Below are 23,803 nucleotides of genomic sequence, written 5' to 3' on the forward strand. Positions count from 1 at the left end.
TCCTACATAGGTGTTAGACAACGAAACAAAAATTAGCAAGAAAATAAGAACTGGAGTTTAAGGTACACAACAGCTGATCTGACAAAACAATAGACCACACTCGGGCATGCTCTTGACGGGTTTCAAGATGAGAACGCTAACTGTAGTGGCAAGAGCAAGTTATGCTATGAAAATTATTTCGTCATAAGTCTCAACGGTTCAAGGCAGTGTATTTGAAGCGGAGCACGACGCCCGCGGCAGCGGAAATTTATGCGTTATACGTCCTGCGCAACTCCATGCCTTTGACGGCAGGTGCCACTAATCGTTACCATGTACCAAACAATTGCGAATGGTCCGGCAACAATGTGGGCCTATTGCTACTCAAAAGGCACCTCTCACGAGACCCCGGAGAGCGGGAGGGGGCCTTTAGAGGAGGTTCGCCTGCCGAGGCTAGCGGAATCACCTGAAGCTCCCTCCTAGTTTTTTTTTTTTTTCCTTCCCCATATTCACAGTGGTGGAGCGAACCAACACCACCTAGACAAGAGAGTTCTCTAGAGGGTGTTGAGCGAAACCGATGTGCACAGGCTTGCTGGCAATATGCAAAAAGTCTACACTTTCCATTTCTTTAAGCAAAGGTGCTTGCTTGTACGAGCTGCATTTGGCATACATTAATAGCTCCCTGATTCCTTAGTGTAAGTTTATCTTTGCATATATTTATCGTAAAGCTATTTTCCATATATAGGTTGTTTCATTGAATTCAATCGGGTACAATTTCTGAATGAATGCCTATCAACCTTTACTTTAACTTATATTCTAAATTTTGTAAAAGAAAGATACCTGCTTGAAGATTATAAACCTTAATTGCTGTTTCTTTATAGTCCAGTATTTCCAGAAGAAAGTGGAATTTAACATTTGCTTTGATCTCGTACTGGCTCGGTGGTTGAGGTTATGTGCTTGCTGTTTGACCACTGCTTTCTGATAGAAACAATGCAAGAAGATTTTTCTTAGGTTTAGGTGTACAGTAAAGTTCGAGTGCCTCTCCTCCTGCATCTCTCATGGTCTAGGTGTTGCCCTTGGAGGTAAGGTCCACTCTGTTAATGAGCATTGCTGTGACTGGGATATTCAACTTAGTGTAACTCATGGGCAGCCATATGAGAAAATCGCTTGCTTTAGAGCATACTTTTCAGAAAGTAAGTTGGCGAGGGTGCTTTATTTGTCCTCGGGGCATAACCTCGGTAGAAATGATTCAGAGATAAAATGCAGTGTAGTCAAAAACTACACAATGAGTGTTTTAAAAGAAATGACTCCTTCCGTGTGTCTTGATTAGTTTCCTTCATGGCCCCAACTTGTTCCATTGCATTTCAGATTTTGGGTTTACTTCATGCTCTGCTCAAGCTGTAGTAATCAGTTGTGTTAGCCAGGTTTAATGTGACCCTTTAAGAACGAAACCTCTGTAAAGCCATTTCAGTGTATATTTTGAGGGATGGTTTTCAAGTGTTGGGAAAGTTTCATGTGTGCTGTGTATGAAATTGAACTGTCCTACTGAAGTGGTGCTTAGGGGGAGTGCACACATTAATAAGTGCACTGCATTGAAAGTGCAGGCCTGCAAAGCAGAGCTTATAGCTGCTGCATATAACTCACCAGAAGTACTCATTTAACTGCATAGTTATGGTGTGATTGAGATTGGCACTCTGTGGCAGGAACATATTAAGTGATTTAAACCTGCTTAGCACAAAGTTCTGTTTGAATAAGGGGCAGTTCTACACTTGTGCTTTGTTAGAGTGCTGTGGTCAGTGCAGTACCTATGCTTTTCAGTCATTGCTGTGTTGTTGGTGGCTGCTGAAGCGCTACACAAATATAAGAAATATGCAGTGTGATTGCATAGGATCATTTAAAGGCCAACTGCAGCGAAATTTTCAGTTGCTTAAAAATACCAATTTCAGATAATTTAGACACGCATTAGCCTCTGTGCAAAATGTTACGCTTAAAATACAGGTCAATCCATCAAAAAGAGGTCGGAAAAGTCGATGTTTTTCATACCGAAACCGAAAAAAAAAAACTCCGCCGTTATCGCCCGGCGGAAGTGACGTACGCCGTTATCGCTCAGGGGAAGTGACGTACATTGAAGAATGTGAAGAACCAGCGCCCGTGCAGTCCGAGTTCTATTCTGGACATTCCGACATTTTCTTCGATGCGGGGCGTAGACGCGACGCGTACAAAATGGCGCTGATGGGGCCCCGTTTTGCCTAAGAAATTGAAATGAAGACACTGAACCTAAGGTTCTCATTAAAGCAAAACAGTTTTCCTCCGCAGTAAAAATAAAGCAGCTAGCTCAAAGCGCATGATTATTCCGTCGAAAGCGCTTCTCGCTTCCGTCGTCTGCTTCATTAGCTGGAATGCGTGTCCCTGGGAAGCGTATTTACAATTAATTGAAACAACGTGTTCTTATTTTGCATTATTGACGGCGCCTCCAGGACACCAAAGCGGCAACTGGGACATCAAAGCTGGAACCCGGACTGGTCCGTGGGTTTGGGGCTCGCCGAGGCCTGCGCGTGCCAGGGGTGTATAAGGTCGGCCGTCCGCTCTCGCGGACAGCCAATTTTTTTCATGCGAACACCCCCTGCCACGCTTCGGCCTCCGCGGCCCCAACCCACGGGCCGCCTTGCTTCTAGCTTCCATCCCCCCGCTACCCCTTCGGTGCCCTGGAGATCCTGCGCCGCCTGCATTGTTATAACCTCAGGTGCTCTCCTGAGGCCTCCGGTTACATGTGCCCTGCTGTAGCAGTGCTGGTAAAAAACGCAATCTATCGTCGTGATGAAAAAAAGCGACCCGCGACTATCAACGCCAGTCAGAACCTTGCACCTTCAGACACAGCGACCACCAAATGGGGCGTCCGTGCCCACTGGGGCGGCACCTCACCGCGCGGGCAGGCAGCGGCGGATCGTAAACAAACTCGCCGCACTTCGCAATGCCACGAGACGTTCATTTGAGGGATCGCCAGCCGTTTGTGCGGAGGCGCAAGTAAGAGCGGGCGCGAGAGAGAAAATCTGGGGGCTTTTGCTCCTTGAATATATGACTCTGCCTAGGCACTACGGAGGAGGTTTTCTAGCGCGTGTTGCAGGTGTTTGGCCCTAGGCGTGCCGGCATTGCGTAGCGGGGTCGACTTTGTTTACGCTCAGCCGCTGGCTGCCCGCACGGTGAGGCAGTGGGCGCGTACGGCCCCATTGGTGATCACTGTGCCTGAAGGGGCAATTTTCTGACTGGTGTTGTATGAGTTGTGGGTCACTTTTTTCGTCGCGACGATATATTGGATTTTTTACCCTCTTAGACAGAGGCACACCCTTTGGAGTGTATATCTGCCAGAATAATCGTCATCTTCCTTACGTGCGTTTCCTTTCTTGAAAACGCCACGCCCGCTACTTTCCTGTCGGGAATGCTATGTCATGCTGATAACACGCATGCTATTCGTTACTGGGAAGTTACCGTTACCGGGCTCGCCGCGTTAAAGAAAGGAAAATGCGGACAAGACAGATGACGATTATCGTTGTGTGGCAAAAGGGTGTAATTTTGCTTCAGTGTACAGGCGCCCAAATCTTTAACTGGTGTGCGCGAGCGGCGACTTTTCCGTGCGTCAGCGCCGTATGACGGGGCGAGGCTGGAAAGAGTCTGAGGCTAAGCGCATGCGGACAAAGCGCGCTCAGCTGGGCCCATCGTCTGCTAAGCCGTTTCCAGCCTCGCCCCGTCATACGGCGCTGACGCACGGAAAAGTCGCCGCTCGCGCACGCCAGTTAAAGATTTGGGCGCCTGTACAAGCACTGCTCCAGGAGGGCACATGTAACCGGCAAACGGAGGCCCCAGGAGAGCACCTGAGGTTATAATAAAGCAGGCGGCGCAGGATCTCCAGGGCACCCAAGGTGTAGCGGGGGGATCAAAGCTGGAAGCACGGCCGCCGAGGCCTGCGCATGCCAGAGGTGTATAAGATTGGCTGTCGCGGACAGCTAATTTTTTTATGCGAACACCCCCTGGCACGCTTCGGCCTTCGCGGCCCCAACCCACGGACCAGGTCGGGTTCTAGCTTTGGTGTCTCCGTTGCCGCTTTGTTCTCCTGGAGGCGCCGCCAATAATGCGAAATAATGACACGGTGTTGCAATTAGTGAAAAAACACGATTGAATAAATATAATTACGTCCAGCCGCCAACTTGTGACGCTAAAGTCAGCACTACCGCGCCCCGCGACTTTTTTTCAATATATGCGACCCAGGCTCTACTACGGTCGCTACGCTCCCACGGAAACATCTGTGATGTTATTTACAAGGTACATCGTAAGGCGCGGGAGAGGTATGATCCGCCACGACCGACTTAGCACGAGCGCCGCAGGTGCGAGACAGTCTGTCCGACACAGCGGTCGCCAAATCGTGCGTCAGTGCCTGCTGCTTCACCTATTTTACAGCGCCAACAGCCAGCGTCCGAGCGTAAACAAATTCGACCCCACTACGCAGTGCCAGCACGCCTAGGGCCAAACACCTACAACACGCGCTAGGAAACGTCCGTAGTGCCTAGACAGAATTATATAAGGAGCAAAAGCCCCCAGATTTTCTCTCTCGCGCCTGCGCACAAACGGCTAGCGATCCCTCAAATGAACGTCTCTTCGCAATGCCGGCATGTCTAGGGAACAAACGCATGCAACACGCGCTAAGAAACCTCTTCCGTAGTGCGTAGGCAGTCGCATATTCAAGGAGCAAGGGCCCCCACATTTTCTCTCTCGCACCCGCTCTTAAGCCCCAACCAGACGTACGCGTTGGAACGCGTCCGCACCCGCTGCGCTCGGCGTCGCTTCGCGTCCGGCGGAGGAAGAGGGCGCGCACCCAAACGATGCAGGAGTCGCCGCGCGCTCGTCGCGGGGATTCAGGGCAGCCCAGCCTACGCTTAACGGTCACGTTAAGCAATGTGCTAAAGATGGCAATAGGACGCAATAAGTTTTAACTTAACATTTGTTTTTATATTTAAAAAATGATGTTGCAGAACTCCTAGTGGTTCAGTCAGCTGAACTGTCAGTATTGTGAACTCGGTGAAACCTGCAGCAGCGTCGGCATAGCATCACTCGCGTGGTCTGTGCCTTACGCGTTCTGCACGCTGTGTCAGGTCCCGAACTTCGGCGATGAACATGTTAATAATGCACCAGTTACGGCTGAACGCTTCAGCGGCTGCCATCAAAAAAATTTGCCGACGATTACGTTACTTCCTAATGCGAAATTTGAGCGCAGCAAATAAGCTGTTTCACCTTTTCGATAGATTGAGGCAAAGAAATCGAGCAACACATGTATGCGCTATCACAGAATTTTTTTATTTTTCACACGTATTCCTTTAACAAAGACTCCACTAACAGTTCTTGACAGTCATGAAGGAAGCTTTGTGGTCGGAGAAATAGACTGATATATGTTCGACTTGGTACACCAATGCTTGATTCTCAAAGACGAGATCTATACAAGTGCCTCGCGAGGTTGTCACAGCCGTGGGACGCGTTACGAGCGAGAGGAACGGGATGTTCTTCCGCATAAGTGTTAGGAAATTGCTGTTTGTCTTTATGTCAAGCCGCCACCGATCTGGCTCTCTGATTGCCACCGCACAGGGCGAACGGCAGCGGCAATTTCGGCTCGGGCGGTGCACATATACAGATCCGCCGCCACCGATCTGGCTCTCTGATTGCCACCGCACAGGGGTTGCATTGGAGGAGGAGCGAAGAAAGGAATTAAGTTCGAGCCGGCGCTTTGACAACCGGAGACTCGCAGGAAGAGGGGGGAGGGGGGCGGCGTGTACACCCAGCGGCAAACGATGGGGGCAGAAGCGCGCGCAGCAAGCGGACAACACGATAAAGGGAGGAGGGAAGAGATAGCAGCGACTGACTGATGCCGCTGACGCCGATAGTGAGTCAACCCCAGCTGCGGAGTTGGTTTCAGGGACAACGAATAACCGGCGCGCCGGCAACTGAAGAGCACCCTATCCGCCACACAAGAACGGGGGGGGGGGACCCTTTCCTCCTCTTTCTGCATGGCGGCGACGGTGTTCTATGCAGTCACGTTATCTTGACTCTCTAGCGGCGTCAGCGGCATCCAGCGGTATCAGTCGGTCGCTGCTAGCGCTGGGGGGATGAAAGGGGGGCGGAGCTGGTTACGAGGCCGACGACGACGCCGACGCGAAACCCAGGAACGGACGCCAAAGAGCTGCGCTTTAAAATACGAAAACCCGCGCGGAATTACGATCACAACGCACGCAGTTTGCCCGGGCTGCGTATTTCCAACTGCTCGTAGGTACAGCGGGGCGTGCAACTTGCGGAGACGACGGACGTTTGCGCGCATGCGCGAGTGAGAGCGGGTGCGAGAGAGGAAATGTGGGGAGTTTTGCTCCTTGAAAATTCGACTCTGCCTAGGTACTACGGAGGAGTTTCTTGGCGCTCGGTGTATGCCCTTGTCCCTAGGCGTGCCGGCAGAAGTCGCGGGGCGCGGTTGCGCTGCACTTAGCATCGCAAGTTGGCGGCTCGACGCAATCATATCCAATCGATCATGTTTTTACTAATGAAAACAACGTGTCATTATTTCGCATTATTGGCGGCGCCTCCAGGACGCCAAAGCGGCAACGGGGATATCAAAGCTAGAAGCCGGACTCGTCCGTGGGTTGGGGCACGCAGAGGCCTGCGCGTGCCAGGGAAGTATAAGATCGGCTGTCCGCTATCGCGGACAGCCAATGTTTTATGCGAACACCCCCAGGCACGCTTCGGCCTCTGCGGCCCCAACCCACGGGCCGCCCGGCTTCCAGCTTTGATCCCCCCGCTACCGCTTGGGTGCCCCGGAGATCCTGCGCCGCCTGCTTTAATATAACCTCAGGTGCCCTCCTGAGGCCTCCGTTTGCCGGTTACATGTGCCTTCCTGGAGCAGTGCTCGTAAAAAAACCGACCTATTGTCGCGACGAAAAAAGCGACCCGCGACTTATAAAACACCAGTCAGAACATTGTCCCTTCAGACACAGCGATCACGAAGCGGCGGCGTCCGCGCCCACTGCCTCACCGCGCGGGCAGCCGCGGCGGAGCGTATAAACCAACTCGACCGAACTCCGCAATGCCGGCATGTCTAGGGGACAAGCGAATACAGCGCGCTCTAAGAAACCTCCTCCGTAGTGCCTAGGCTGAGTCATATATTCAAGGAGCAAAAGCCCCCAGATTTTCTCTCTCGCGCCCGCTCTTACACGCGCCGGCGCAGAAACGTCGAGCTCTTTCAAAAGTGGCACGCCCCGCTGTATCTACGAGCAATTCTAAATACGCGCCCGGGCTTGCCTGCACGCCGCGCAAAGAATCGTTCCGGAACTCACGTTGGTTCGCCGTCGTCACGTGAGACGCGTCGGGCGGGTGACGCGAGCGGCAGCTACCGGCGCGGGCGCAAGAAACCTAGCAGTGCAAGCTCTCCACGCCGCCGCGCGTCAATATGCGATGCAGCCTCCGCGCCTGACGCCGTACGCGTGCGGCCGCGTACCAGCGCGTACGTCTGGTTGGGGCTACACTCTTAAGCAAAATTACACCCTTTTGCCACACAATAATCGTCATCTGTCTTGTCTGCATTTCATTTCTTTAACGCGGCGAGCCCGGTACTTCCCAGTAACGAACGGCATGCGCGTTATCAGCATGACATAGCATTCCCGACAGGAAAGTAGCGGGCGCGGCGTTTTCAAGGAAAGAAACGCAACCAAGGCAGATGGTTATTGTTGTGTGGCAGAAATACACTCCAAAGGGTGTAACTTTGCCTAAGAGTGCACTCTTAGAAAAATTTACACCCTTTGGGGCTTATCTTGTCCCACAACAATAGTCATCTGTCTTGCCCGCGTTTCCTTTCTTTAACGCTGCGAGCCCGGTACTTCCCAGTCACGAACGGCACGCGCGTTATCAGTGTGACGCAGCATTCTCGACAGGAAAGTAGCGAACGCCGAGTTTTCAAGAAAGGAAACGCAAGCTAGGCAGATAACGATTATTGTTGTGGGACAAATATACACCCCAAAGGGTGCAACCGTTTTAAGAGTGTGTATAAACAAGAGCGGACGCGCCTCGCGAGTAATGGCGATTTGCATCCACAATGACGCGCGGCAGCGCGCGCTCACTGGGCTCGCTCACAGACTCCTTGGCAGGCGCCACTTCGGACTTTGTTATCGACAGTGTTTCAAAATGCTTCGATATGTATAAACGTAATTGTTGCATTTTTATAGCTAAAAAGGAAAGAACCACTTTCTTCCATGATATAAATTTGCTTCATTGAGGGTTGAACGTTCCGCGCCGTAGCTGCGTAGCCAGGCGCGCCGACGCGAGGCAAACCACGCGGGCGATAAGAGAGCTCTTCCCCGACGCGTACGAGCCATGCCGCACCGTCAGCGCATGCGTGGGTGCGTGAACGCTAGCTTGCGCGCGTCCGCAAGCTTACGTGTGGTCTGGGCTATACTCTCGCCTGCGCAGAAACGTTGAGAAACGCCACGCCCCGCTATAGACCATATTGTGAGCGCAGTGGCGCCGCCTATGAGCAGCGCCATACTGGCTTGGGTGAAAGCGGTCTTTTGCATGGCAGGTATACGCTCGGCGGTAGGTTCTGGCGTTTGTTTTCGCGGTCGTGCGGTTTGTTTAGTATGACGTGCGTCTTCTACGTGGTAAACGGTTCTGTGAGACCTGCTGAAGTGGTTTAATGTGTCATGGCCGGAATTTCTGCTGGCGTTGAGGTGGACGTAACACGCAGCACGATGTGTGCGTGCATATTTGAGCCCACAATTAGCCTCGGAGTTCAATTGTGTATTTCTGACTGTTCCGATCACTAATGTGACCTTATTGCAATATTATCCTCTATTTCTAAGGTGCGGTTTAGGAGCCATGAAACATACGCGACGATCGTAACAGCGTGGGTACCGTTCTGCTACGATAGGAGCTGTGATGTTATACTTTGACAGTCGTTCAAACTGTTCGCTGCAGGTTACATTGCGTAGCTACTTGTAGCTACTTGGTTCGATGGATAAGGTTTCCGCCTCTGAATAAAAAAGTTTTGGCAAGCAATAGTAGCATACCTTACAGTATGAATTAAGCTTGTCCAGCAAAGGGACTCTTTACGCACTGCGCGAGCGTCGTGGTAGGTGCCGGATTACACATATCTTTGTTCTATATAGCGCATGGTCCAGCGGTTATATATTATCAGCGGTTATATATTTATAAACGTTGTGCGGCGTGACTATGCGAGGTCGTATTGCGGCGTTAGTTCGTTTTCTCTTGCTTTTTCGAGAAAGAGGATAACTGAATTTTTTTTTTTTTCGGTTGTGTTCGTTCCGTTCTCTACGGCGCACTCACACGTATTGCGAAAATTTTGTCCTCAAAAATAGGCATCGCATTTTTTTTATGCGATCCCTCTCATATATTATGGCTGTATACAGGCCAAAAAGGCAATGCCGAAACGCACAGCTTGCATATGTATCGTGCTGGTTCACCAACTGCAGAGATCGCTGTGTTGAGCTGCGCCATCAGCCTCATGCAGGAAGGCTAGCATAGACATATGGTAATTTGAAGCCTACTAGACTTGAAATGCGCTAGAACGATGCCGGTGCATCACAAATACTTGATAGCGCCTGCCGCTTAGATGTTTCGTGGTTGCCTTAGGTTGGCGGTGCACGAGCATGCGCTCTTATGCTTTATGTTTTACTCCCTACGCCAAGTGATCAGATAGTGAGCAGATTTACCATTTCATGCTGCTAATACAGAGACGCCGGTTTTCTTTGTTGAATTAGAACCGATATAAACAAAATAGTTCACAACACATACACACATCGCGACTGATAATGTGCGTATACCGCGGCTGATAAAGCTCGTCACATTTTTGCGCCCCCAAGAGATATTTCCGCCTACTGTAGTTACCGATGCATCGAAAAGCTTCCCTGATGACCTTATATGAACGGACATGGCGTAAATTTCACAAAGTACCATCTAAAACATCTCGAAATCGTTCCGCAGCACGTGACAGCAATACTTTCACAAGCAGTGCCATGCCGGCTCGCCCAAGCCAGAGAGGAGGAAAGCCTCTCCGCACGCCCTATCCTCCTCACCCGATGAAAAGGTCTATACCTACTAGAAATTGTCAATACGTCCCCGGGAAACGGGAATGAGTCGTCGGATGTTGGCGCCAACGCGCTTTTCTACCTTGAGACGACATACGCGACCTACCGGTGGTGATGAGCGCACGTTCTAGGCCACGTTATCGCTATCTTGCGAAACCTAAGTGACTCAGCCCGACTCGGCTGACTGAGAAACGGCCGAAATCGCCTGTAGCGTTGCGCGCGCCAGAAGTATCCGCTTGCGCGACGCAAGAGCCGGCGCTGAAATCTCTTGTTCATTAACAAAATTTGTTGATGGGCTAGTTGGTTCATGCTTAAAGCGCTTGTCCTGTGCTTCTGTGTCTATATTCTGTCCCGTATTAGAATTGCGCTTACCAGTACTCAGTTGTTAAGCATCTCTTGTTCGATTCGTTGCTTACTCGCGCCGCGTGAGGAGATTTCAAGACGCCGCCTAACGTACATTCCTTTTTATAAATTAAAAAGACGCCGTTGTCACAACTTATGATTGTACGAAAAGGTATTAATCTTGATTACAATACGAACGCAACAGTGAAAAGTGGACAATGTTGCAGAAAGTTTGCGATGTTCAAGCAGTATTATTTTATATAAACGCGTTCTTTTAAAAATGATGGCTCAAAACACAAATGCCAGCACCACCCGAGGGCGATGCAAATACTATGAGCATGCGTTATGAACATAAGATTTTCATGGTGCCAAACGATGGGGAAAATGTGGCGATACGCACTCTCGGCCGCCATGCATATGGCTGCTCATTGGCATAATTCGCGTGGCTCGTCGCACCACAAATTATGGCGGAAAATCTCTGCAATGGCGACCCAGCGAGACGTCACGCAACGTGAAATTGACGTTTACGAAGCGGCCCATCATGTGACGCTCCCCACAGCATATTCCTTCAGCCAATCAGCAAGCTGACAGGGCGACTATCTTGGATCGCCACCACATATTTGCGAAATTGCAGGTGCATTGCAATGGCTTCTGTACGCTACTGCTCACTTTTTGAAGCGCTAACGTCGCTATATAGCTCCAATGGCCAGAAAAATGTATTATTCAATAATATTTGCAGCTGTGAGGTGCAAATATTATACAAGTATTATAATATACAAGTATTACAAATATTAGCACAAGTGTTTGATACGTGCAATCTTTCGCGCGACCGCACGCGTGCGGTGCGGCTTGAGGCGATGGGCGGCTCGAGTGTAAATCGGCCCTTAGCCGCTAGCGGCCTAGCAGAGCGACAAACATTGTCCGCTTCAAGCAAGCTGCCTGAGCTGAGCGGGCTGCGCAGCACGTGGCTAGCGTTGGCATCAGAAAAGATTGGATTGGATGCAGGAAGCAAGCTCGTTGGCTACCACGTGGTTCCCCAAGACGGCGCTTTATTTTCCACTGGACAATATGGACCGGGAACGCGTTACAAGCACACGTCTACATACTTCATGGACAAATGAGTTATTCATATATACGTTTTACTGTGTAAAAGTGATGAATGGGGTGTTTTTATTTTCTTTCATTACCCTGAATTTGGCCAGAGGGCGCTGCAACTACGAAAGGTCCGCTACGCTAAACGTATAACTAAAGCGCGAAAACGCCGCTCCGCTGTGGCTTAGCGGGGCGACTCGGAGCAGAGCGTACCGTAAAGACGCTCAACTAAAACACACTATTGAACGCTTGCTTTCCTTCGGGCGCGATCGGAGAGAGAGAGAGAGAGAGAAAAGACTTTATTTTCATGTTGGGTGGTATGGTGGAAAGGCCCTCAGTCCAGAGCCTCGCTTGCGGCATTCTTCAGTGCAGCACTGATAAACGCCGCAAGGTACCGTTGGTCGTCGGCGCTGGCTGCTTCTGTCAGCCACCCGGCATGGGGTTTAGGGGAAAGATTTGTGGGGGCAGGAAGGGGACGTGGGGGTGGTCCACAGGACCAGAGGATATGGGATGTGTTCGGGTGTTCGCCACAATATCGGCAGGGTGGGGGATCTTCAGGTAAGAGGCCGCGGAGGAGGTGCATTCGCGCTGGTGTAGGGAGTGTTTCTGTCTGGGCCTGGCGAATCAGTACACCCTGTTCACGGGTGAGCACTTTGCTGAGCTTGGGGAACTTGCGTCTTGCCTCTTGATATGGCCGCAGAAGCAGGGGAGCCCACCTTTTCGTCTGGGCTGGTCGCGGAATGCAGGGTGCCTGGTTCAAGGTCTCGCAGGCGAGCTGATTAGCTCTTTCATTTCCCGGCAGCCCATCATGACCAGGTATCCAGATGATTTCCAGAGGACCCTGAAGGTGCTCTTGAATAAATGTCGAAATGTGAGCCGGGAGATCGTTGTGCAGCAATTCCTTGCAAGCCGCCATGGAGTTGGTAAATATGATTCTTGGGTAGGCTGACTTACTGAGGGGCATGTGTTTGATCGCGGTTGCGATGGCTGTCAGTTCCACTAAGGTCGGATCTGTCTCTGGGAGTAACTCAGTATGTACAAGTCTGGAGGTCATTATTTACGACTGCTATAGCGGAGCCCCGTGCACCAACGCTAGCATCAGCGTAGAAGTATATGCCGTCAGGGTGTCTTGCCGTGTACCTCTTGAAGTAGGCAACTCGCTGTCGTTGCCTGTCGTTGCTTCGTTCTGGATTCATATGGCGTGGCAGTGGAGCTATGGTTAGGAGTTCGCGTTGTTTCGGTGGTAGTGGGCGCGTGTTCAGAAGGGGCGCAGCTTCTGGATGATGACCGATTCTATGGAGGATGTGCGTGCCTTGACACGTGCGCTGCAAACGCAGTTCTTGGCGACGACGATGAATGCTGACTAGTTCCGCCACCGTGTTATGGCAACCGATGTCAAGGAGGAGCTTAGTGCTGGCACTAAACGGGATGCCGATGGCCAGCTTTGTCGCCTTGCGGATGAGCGCATCAAGGCGATTAATATCTTGCTGACGGAGATCGGTATAGGGCAGGTGATAGCGCAGGCGCGACATAATTAGTGCGTTTATTAAGTTGAAGCATATCTGCCTCTTTCGCTCCATTTGCTCGGTTAGAGACCCTACGCATCATGTGCAGCACCTGTTCTCCTTGCCTGAGCAGGTGATGCACCGTTGCAGCGGGACCTCCATCTTTCTGGATATGGAGACCGAGGATCTTAATACATTTTCGTTGGGAAATCGGCATGCCTTCGTTTACAATTTGTGTGGTGGGCGGTCTCCATCTTTTGTGGTGGACCAGTAGCAACTCAGATTTTTCCGGCGCACATCTAAGGCCAATAGTTTGAGCAGACTCATGCACCCTGTTCATAGCCTGTTGGAGAGTTTCTTGGATATGCCCTGGTGAACCTGTGTTGATCCAGATGGTGATGTCATCTGCGTAGATTGCATATTTGATGTCGGGGATATCTCGTAGCGCTCTATGGACTACGCACATGGCAAGATTAAAGAGTGTGGGCGAGATCACGGAACCCTGCGGGATACCTCTCTGCGGATGGGGATACTGTTGTGAGGGGATGTCGCCTACTCGTAGCGTGTATGTGCGACTCCGTAAGAAGTGCCTAATATAGTTATAAAGTTTGGTTCCGCAGCAAGTAGCTTCGAGCTCTTGCAGCATAGCATTGTGGTCAACATAGTCAAAAGCTTTCTTGAGGTCTATGGCAAGAATAGCTTTAAGTTGAGCGCTTCTTGTTTCCTTCGTGATTTCTTCGTGTAGCTGCAGCAGAACGTCTTGAGTAGATAAGTGATGTCTGTATCCAATCAAATTATGGGGTAGGTGTTGTGATTGCTCAAGATGACTAAGAAGTCTGTTAAGCGCGATGCGCTCCATTAGCTTACCCACGCATGATGTTAGCGATATTGGACGCAGATCGCTATGGCTTGGGGCTTGCCAGGCTTCGGAATGAAAATTATGCTGGCAGTCTTCCACTCTTCTGGCAAGCTGCCCGTGTCCAAAACATTGTTAATTTGCTGAAGTAAGAATGCATGATCGGCTTCTGTAAGGTTGCGGAGCTGGCGCGATCGGAGATCTTCGTTCGATACGCGTTCTGTTCGGATGCTGCTACGTCACAAACTCGCAGTATTCAAATTTGTGAGAACGGGGCGGAGAGCAGCTAATCGGCAAGCGGTGAACTCCCCGGAAGTATACTTCCCTCGTTTGTCTTCTGCTTGCAGACAGTATACTACAAAGCGAAAGGTTTCTCGTCTTCTAATGAATGAAATCTTCTCAAGCTTCTTCTCAAGCATAAACACGTTTTCAAATAGTAATACGTGTGACTACATTTTATAACTAGTAGTTTCTCAGCGTCGCCCGTAGGTGGTGTCGCGCACAGCGAGGAAAACAAAAACTACGGGAACAGTGGCGCACTTTTCGAGAGTCAACAACATTCTAGTGGCTCGCTGGCACCCGATGATAGGGTCGAGTTCACCGCACAACCAACGCACTATTTGTTTCGCGAAACGAAAGTGACGCTGGAATTCGCCTTCTGCCATTTCTTCAAACGCGTTTCGCACCTCCATTGCACTCATTCCTCCTCGAGCAACGCCACTGCAGCAACCGAAGTTCCCATCGCAAGAGCCATTTTCTTGAATTAAACTATGGATTGGATCCGAACGTGCCATTCCGCGACCGAAACCGCCGTTTGGATCCAATCCACCACACGCGCCATACGAAGCCGGTCTCGTACGAGCGTCTGATCGCTCCAAACTTCCCAAGTCCCGTCGCGTTCGGCGCCTCGCAGACGACGTGCTCGGTTGCAATATGATTGACAGGATCGTGTCGTCATTTTGACGTCACCAAAAACGTGGCCGCGCCCCGCGGCTGGCGTCATCGGCGCGGAGTAGGCCAATTGTGCGCGCCGGTAACCGACCGAACGCGCCGAACAACGACCTCCGATCGCTCCCTTGTATTCCGTTCCGGTTATCAGCAGGTCCCGCACGTCTGCGAGCTACAGGGTTAGTATACTTTGTTAGCTGCTTGCTTCATGCACTGTGACAACGCTCTTGCGCGCCCGCGATTTTTTTTTATGTCATGTATTCTCAGAGTCCAGCCTGTTCTTTTTTTTTTTTTTTTCTATCTGGATGTCTATGTTGCACAGCAGGGCCTCGATGCGTTCTGCCTCCGCTCGAAGAAGAGCGCATTGGGGTGGCCAAGCTAAAGGTGCGGTATAGTCTGGCATGCGGAGGAGGAGGAAAAATATATTTTGACAAAGAATTTGGGACCTCCCAGGCCCCCTGGGTCCCCGCACGACCCCACTGCACTCAAGCGTTCATGTTCAACATATCCATGATGCTGGCAGCTCGGCTGGCGGCGATCTTCTGCCTTGCTGTGTCCATGGAGTGTAGTGAGAGGTTTGGAGTGGTACCGGCCCTCCGGGGGGAAGAGAAGCCAGGCAAGCCAGGAGTATATGGGTGAAGTTTGCTTTCGGCGCATTACACAGAGGTCAAGAAGGTGGGATGGGTCAGTAGTGGGATAGGAGGGATGGAGTAGATAGCGTGCGCGTTTGCAGACGGCGCCATAAGTGTTGCTCCCAGGTAGTGAGGGAAGAGTGAGGGGTAGGGTATATTTGCCTCTCGGCACGAGCATTCGCAATGAGGTCAGCAAAGGTACACGCGCTCTCCCTCGAGAAACCCCCCATGAGGTCCGCCTTTGCCCAGTTTCTCAACCCTTGGGCTAAAGAATTGGCGGCCTCATTGCCGGGGTTTCTCGAGCGCGTGGGCACCCAGTTGAGCTCAGTGCTGCGGTAGAAGGGAGGGCTCTGGGTCAGTATGTGAAAGGTGGCAGGGGGAACTGTGCCCCTAGCATAATTCAGCAGTGCAGTTTTACAGTCACTCAGGATGTAGGTAGCACTGGAGCTGCCGAGCGCTAGCACTATAGCACTCTTTCGCTTCCTCTGGGTCTGTTCCCGGGGGTAGTTCCTGTATTAAGGGAGGGGTGTACGGTGTGTACACCCCTCCCTTCAGAGACCTGGATCAGAGACCTGGATTGGGAAGAATTGGGGATAAAAGTTAATGGAGAATACCTTAGTAACTTGCGATTCGCTGATGATATTGCCTTGCTTAGTAACTCAGGGGACCAATTGCAATGCATGCTCACTGACTTGGAGAGACAAAGCAGAAGAGTAGGTCTAAAAATTAATATGCAGAAAACTAAAGTAATGCTTAACAGTCTCGGGAGAGAACAGCAATTTACAATAGGCAGCGAGGCACTGGAAGTCGTAAAGGAATACATCTACTTAGGGCAGGTAGTGACGGCGGATCCGGATCATGAGACGGAAATAATCAGAAGAATAAGAATGGGCTGGAGTGCGTTTGGCAGGCATTCCCAAATCATGAACAGCAGGTTGCCGTTATCCCTCAAGAGAAAAGTATATAATAGCTGTGTCTTACCAGTACTCACCTACGGGGCAGAAACCTGGAGGCTTACGAAAAGGGTTCTACTCAAATTGAGGACGACACAACGAGCTATGGAAAGAAGAATGATAGGTGTAACGTTAAGGGATAAGAAAAGAGCAGATTGGGTGAGGGAACAAACGCGAGTTAATGACATCTTAGTTGAAATCAAGAAAAAGAAATGGGCATGGGCAGGACATGTAATGAGGAGGGAAGATAACCGATGGTCATTAAGGGTTACGGACTGGATCCCAAGAGAAGGGAAGCGTAGCAGGGGGCGGCAGAAAGTTAGGTGGGCGGATGAGATTAAGAAGTTTGCAGGGACGGCATGGCCACAATTAGTACATGACCGGGGTTGTTGGAGAAGTATGGGAGAGGCCTTTGCCCTGCAGTGGGCGTAACCAGGCTGATGATGATGATGATGATGATGATGATGATGATACGGTGTGTAAGCAACCGCTGTGGCTCCATGCTGATCACGTGCAGCATCTACCCATATTGCATTCTGTTCATTGCCGTATGTTTTTGAAGGGCTGCTGCTCTGGCTTTTCGTCACTCACGGTTTTGGTTGGGGGCGCATGTTACGGGGGAGCGGTCGAATGCATAGCGTTTGACGAATTGCCATGGGAAAGGCTTTTAGGGAGTCATGATTAGCAGGAAGGCTAATTTGAAGTTTAGAAAGTATATGCGTTTCCAGTAGGAGTGCTGGCTAATCGGAGGTATTGTGCCTGTAGGTGTGCTTCGGTTAGTTCTTATATTGTTATGCACACCTAACTCCACCAGGCGTTCGTTACTGGTGTTTTTGGGCAGACGGAGCGCTGCCTTGGTAGCTTGCCCAATTGTAGAATTTATTGTTTGGGTTTTGGTTACATTTAGGTTGAGGTCGGGGGTAGAATACAGTACTCTACTCATGGTAAACGCTTGTACCACTTGCAGAGTATCTGATTCACGCAGGCTATGAGCTTTATTTTTTACTCTGCGTATTAGCTGCGTGGTGGCTGCTAGTCTGCCCTTTAAAGGAGTACTGGCACAAAAAAAATCCACGTGGTTTTTTCTGCTTTAATAAGTAGTTAATGACCCAGTAATCACGGCACGAAACCTCATTTAATTCAGAGCGCGACAGGTAATTTGCAGTCTTTTTTGTAGCGACCAGTCGAAGTTTCAGTTCCAGAGAGCAACGAGACGGGACAAACGGGAATGTAAACAAAGTGGTCACGTGTTCGCAAGAAAACATGACGTATGCTCTGACGCGCAGCTAGCGTGCGCGACCAACTTGCTGAAGATTGTGCCACTGCCGCATTGCTCAGTGGCTGCAGACGACCGCAGTCAATGACAGCGACGGTAGCGTGAACGTCATGGCCACGTGGTAGACCCGGCGGGGCGGGGCCGGCGAGCGGGCGCCTCGCCGCTCCGATCATGTCCGTTTTTTTTTTTTTTTTCTCTCTCCCTGGTCGAAACGCGGGCCTCTTTCGCCGCTGACGGCGGCACATAAATGGGCTACAATTTGTTTCTAACACGAAATAACTTCTAGAATAAAGTGACCTCGAAAGAGTGCGAGTTATAAAACGTTGTGCGAAATAGTAAATCGTTGGCGTGAATTCTACTCGGACGCGCCAGCAATCGTCTGTACAGGAAGCGGCTCGCCTGACTGGCCTGTTTACTCATCGCTACTAACTGCACCGGGAAAACTAACCGTATTTTCACTTAAGAGAAACATAAATGTTCAGGCATTGATTGTGCTGACGAATTTAGGCGCTTTATTACGAGCTGCGGACGCATGGCAAAGACCCTCGGCCCCGAATAGACGGCCGGCGAGCTAGGCCTACATAGTCTCCCAGCGATCGCAAGCCCGCTTGGCAGGCTCGTTCGCTTCTGTCGGCGCCAATGAAATCAAATGTGCTGCAATTTAAGCGTGACATAACTGTGTACACGTTGTGCCGACTAAGATAGGCGCTTCGTTATACGAGCTGCAAGCGATCGTGTCACAAGCGCAACCGGTGTCGAATTCGATGGCCCAGCGAGCTATGCCTGCCGGCTCTTGGCCATCGGCGGCTGTCAACGGATCCGATACTGCTAACGCGGCCTTGCGGAAACACGTCTACAGTGCTCGCATAGACGTGCTTATATTGTCATCGTTTGTTTCAAACAAGATAGCTGTGCAAATACGGTTGCTTTCACTTTCTGTTCGAAGTTACGCAGCATTCCGAATTTCCACGCAGGGGCGCCGGTTCTGGGCTGCCGCTCGCTCATTCGTACCATGTGTCCAGAATCGCCGCATGCGGCAAGTCGCACACGATGCACCGTACTACAGATTGCACGGAAAATCGCGCCATGTGTCTCGCACGTTAGATGTGGCCGATCACTTAGCGACTCAGATATTGCGGCCGGCGATGGCGAGGACGAACCTCAACAAAACCCTCGCATCGGCCACAATCAATGGTAAGACACAACAAATCGGCGTTGAACGTTGTGGCAGCGCAGTCAAGCTGATAGTGTGGGAAATATCCCGATGGACACGACAAAAACTGCAGTTGCAACGACACGGAGAGCGTCCCACTGCAAGTACAACAGCTAGAACAAGCAACAGAGGAGAAGAGCACATGTAAGCTGCATGGCAGCCAACGAGAATTCGTGACGTAGCCACATGACGTAGCGTTTTCTTGGCTATTTACAATCCCGGTTGATGTCAATGTCGCGAGGTGCTCTGTTTTGCGGTCGGCTGGGCGCACATACTTTAAAATTGATTTAAAATATGTTCTAAGCGATATTCGCCGCTAATGTTTTATAGACAATGTGTGGTGTGACCAACTAAATCGGTCTCACAAGTTATCTCGACTTCAAATTTTTGTGTCAGTACTCCTTTAAGCGTTTGATTGTTTCAGTATTTCTGCCATCTTGTTGCAGGTAGAGGCCCAGGATTCGAATGGTGTGGACCTGTGGACCTCCCTATTGTGCATGTAGATTCAGACAGGAGTATGATACAGTTTACCAAGGAAAGTTCAGATATTCCCGGTGAGCAGGTGACGCTTACCATGGTGACCTCGTCCTGTATTACCATTGTGGCTGTTTGCAGTGTTTCTTCGATTTGGGCATCTGATCCATATGTGGTCCACAGGGTGATATCATCCACGTACAGAGTATGGTCGAGATGCGGAATTTGCTGTAGCTTTTGTGCTAGCGGAATAAGTACTGTATTGAAAAGGAAAGGGGACAGCACGGAGCCTTGCGGTGTGCCTACGTTCGCTAGTGTGTAGCGACACGTGTGAAGGTTGCCTACGCACATGCTGGCCATTTGGTTTTGCAAGAAAGCCCTTATGTAATTGTATGCTCGTTGGCCAACGCCTAGATATAACATAGCTTTTAGGATGGCCTCGCGGGTGACGTTGTCGAAGGCCTTCTTGTGGTCAATCGCCAGTACTGCTTTGGTGTGCATAGGTATGAGGGGGCCCATTATAGCTGTTATGAATTGAAGCATGGCATCGTGCATGGATAGGCCAGATCGGAATCCAATCATTGAGTGTGGGCATTGACCGGTGTCTTCCATGGGGCCATGCAGTCTAGCTAGGATGACTTGCTCAAAGAGTTTGCCTAAGCTAGAGGTAAGGGAGATTGGGCGCATATTTTCTGGTGTAACTGGTTTGTGAGGTTTGGGTATTAGAATAGCCCTTCCATGCATCCACTCCTCTGGCAGTGTGCCGCTCCGCCAATGCTTTTTGAAGATACTGGCAAGTTCTCGCAGGGCATGGTCATCGAGGTTTCTAAGAGCGGCGTTTGTTACGCTATCTTTGTCTGGCGTGGTGTTGAGGAGTCTATAAAGTGCTGCTAGGACTTTTTGTATAGTCATGTCCCCTGTCCAGTTCAGTATTTGATGGGCCGGCGAACTCCGGTAAGGGTTTCGAAGGGCTCTGCAAGGTGTGTAGGCTCCCGAGTGTCTGTAGTAGCGCCTGCATGTCGTATTTATGGTTGTTAGTCGAGCGACACTATTTCTAGTATGTTGTTGACTTTTCATGGGATCTATTAGATGCTTTAAAAGATGCCATGCTCGAGCAGTACTGAGATTGCCTCTGAGACCTTTGCATATCTGCTGCCAATTCTGCCTACAAAGTTGTTGGCTATGATCCAGAATTTGCTTTGCAAGCTCAGATATCTTGTTTTGCAGCTTCTTATTGCATTTTTCCTGAACGTATCATTTCATGAGACTTTCATGTGCTTCTATCATACGAGCCAATTTTGAGTCCATAACTGGGACATGTTCTGGGCTATATTCCTTGGTACACGCCGCTTGGTCCTCAAGGACCTGTGCTGTCCAGGTTCGTGCATCCACCGGCCCAGTTTCTTGGTTTGTTCCCCGTTGTTTTCTCAATTTATCCCAGTTGATTAGCTTATGCTTTATTCTCGTACGAGACACTTGGGGACCTGAGACTTGAACTTCGATAATATAGTGGTCACTGCCTAAAGTATGTGTTGTTCTATTTCATTCCAAATTGTTGATGCGTCTGCCCATCATGAGGTCTGTACTTGTGTCCATCATTCCTGTTGCACCTTGTCTGGTGGGGCAATCAGAATCATTGTAAACCATGAGCTGAGACTGTTGAGTTTGTGTCATAAGAACCTCCCCTCTGCTGGAAGTTTTCTGGTATCCCCAGTCGATGTGTGCGCCATTAGTCTCCGGTCGCTATGATTGGCAATGGTGTTTTATTTGCCGCTGCGGTTATTTGCGCTATTAGGTTACTGCAGCGCATTGCTGGCATACTTGATGGATTACAGATATTTGCGATGAGCAAGGAATCCTTTTGAATGTCGACTGGGATTACGTCAAGGACTACGTTTTGGACTTTGTGTGGGAATGTAAGTTGTGTGTGCCTTATGAATCACTTGATAATTGTGGACACAACTGGAGCACTATCATTTGGTGAGTGATAAGCAGCATATCGTGGGAGCGAAACACTAATTTTAGTGTCCTGTAGCAGAATTAGGTCTGGGGGTGTTCCTCATTTAGTGTGAGTTGGATTAGCGCTTCTCGTTTATGAGGTATGCTGTAACAGTTCCAATGCCAGAGTTTTAAAAGGGGAGGAGTAGTCTTCGATTTAGGTGAATCACCTGCCATTTTGCTGGCCAGAAGTTTTGGAAGTGGAGGGGGGTGGGTGATTTGGGGTAGGGATGCCGCCTGCATTTGGTTGGTTGCCTCTGCCACTATTAGGCTCATTTGTGCGCTGAGCTGAGTACAGAAGGTATCTAGTTTGTTCTCTAAAATTTTGAAGCGTTCATCAATGAGGCAGTTCATGCGAGTTTTGAGTGTTGGAAATTGAGCCTCGAGTGTATGGAGGCGATTTTCTAGCAATTGCTGAAATTGATCGCGCATCTGCTGTTAGAAGTCTGCTAGTTTCGCTATTAATTTTGCCTCAAGTTTGGCTTCAAACTGAGCCTCCATCTCGGCTGTTTTGTCTACAATGGAGGAACTTCTTTTCTTTTTTGTAGGTGGGGTGGAGGTTGAGGTTTCTGCGGGACATGAACTCTGAGTGTCTATAAAGGTAAAGGGTGACCAGGAAGTGGGTGTGAGGGCTGCGTGATGGTTTGGGTAATAGGTGAGGGGTTGGGTTGGGTGATGGCCTGTCGTAAGCCTCTTACGTCCTCTCAAAAGCGGGCCAACTCCTCGTCCCGCAGGTCTGATTTGCGGGTGATACGTTCTGCCCATGTGAGCTTCTTGGGGGTCTTCGTGGGGGCTGATGGATTCCACTTTGGGAAATGTTCTGGATGTAGCTGCCACCTTCCGGTTGTGCCCTTCTTAACTGAAGGCTTCGTTGTTTGTTTTCGTTGTGTTGCTTTGCAGCATCCTGTTCCTGTAAGGTGCTTGCCCCCTCACAGGATGCATCGGGGCACGCACTGACGTCTTCTGTCTTCGCCGTGACCTGTGCCGCATCTTGGACATCTTCGTGTTTTCTCTTGTGAGCGCATGTCATGTCTGTGGCCTGGCTTGGCGCAGCCTGTACGGTGTGTCGGTCTTCTCTGGCTGATAAGTCGGGTTTGCTCGGCGATAGGGCCACCAAACTTGCACAGTGGCCTCCACGCACCTTCTGGTAGCTGTATGGCAAGATTGATGAAACTAGGTGATTTACTAAAGCGGCAGCATCGGTTTACGGAGCCGATGTGGCATGCGTCCGCTCCCGCCGGCCGTTGACGCATTCTGCCGCACGCGGACGCGATCCACGCGTGGCGCAGTTACGCTACATTGGCGAAAATTTGACGCTCTAGGGTCTAGTGTGGCTGGCGCGGGAATAGAATGTGTCGTATCGCACGCTAGCTTGGCTGACCAGCAGCATGCTGTTTGGGTTCACTGAAGCGAGCGTTATGCGTTTGCGCCTTCGACAAACCAAGAAGCGCTTGCTCGCTGCGTACTTGTCTGCTAGAGCTGCAGCAACAACTGATAGCCGCGCTGCTTTGGGCCACGTTGAAAGCACCGGGTAAAATTTTAGCGATCTTAGCGTCTCTGGCATGACACCAACCGCTGCCTGACACGCTGGAAGCACCGGACTCGTTGACTGATCAGACAACTACTGCCATCTGTAGTAAAGGGGGATAAGTAGCTGAGGCTTGGCATGGCCGGGCTAGAGGAGGTCGGTGCTAAGTGTGCGTAAACTCATGGCCAGGCAGGCCAGACTGCGGTCGGAATAAAGCTTTGCCCGTTTCGCTCAGGCGGCATTGCATTTCTGCATGGCTTGCAGCCGTCTATGGACGTCAGACTCTGGAGTTTTGCAAGATGCATAGCGCCACCTGCCGTTGCAAAGATGCAGTAATTGAGTAGTACGAAGCCTGACTCTCTTGCTAAGTTGCCTATGCAGCTAGCGACTGCGAAACAACGATTTAACTAGATTTTGGTCCATATTGCGAGTGTTTTGTGCATTTAACACTCAGACGGAGAGCTATGAATTTATATGCTAGTCGGACGTGCTGCCGAACCGCCATAAAGCGCTTGCTGGCTCACTCTTCAGACTGATGGCGGAAACAACGGCAACCGCGATAGCTCCGCGCGCTACGAAGAAACGCCGCAATCGACACTATTGTTGTGTTGTATATTGCCATGAATGTTAAGGACGGAATAACAGCGTTAAGTTTTACCGATTTTCATCGCGATCGTATGAAGGGGAAAGGCGAGAGCGCTGGATACGGGTTGTTCAACCTGTTGGGTAATCGGATTACTTGCATTCCCCACAACACAGCGGCTCGCATGAGAAAGTGCGACAATTTTGTTCCTCTGTAATTGTGTTGCGTAGCCCTGACGGAGGACAGTCTTAACCAAGCGAAAACTCAAGAATCTGCAGTCGCCACCTCGTTGGTAACAGA

General features: G+C 50.4%; 1 protein-coding gene across 9 annotated transcripts in view; it reads left to right on the top strand.

Moving 5' to 3' along the window:
* The window catches only part of LOC142590546 (uncharacterized), a 278,657-nt gene that overhangs the window by 1,140 nt on the left and 253,714 nt on the right, over positions 1 to 23,803 (top strand). The window lies entirely within an intron of this gene.

The sequence above is a fragment of the Dermacentor variabilis genome, chromosome 1 (assembly GCF_050947875.1).
Source record: "Dermacentor variabilis isolate Ectoservices chromosome 1, ASM5094787v1, whole genome shotgun sequence".
Classification (NCBI taxonomy): domain Eukaryota; kingdom Metazoa; phylum Arthropoda; class Arachnida; order Ixodida; family Ixodidae; genus Dermacentor; species Dermacentor variabilis.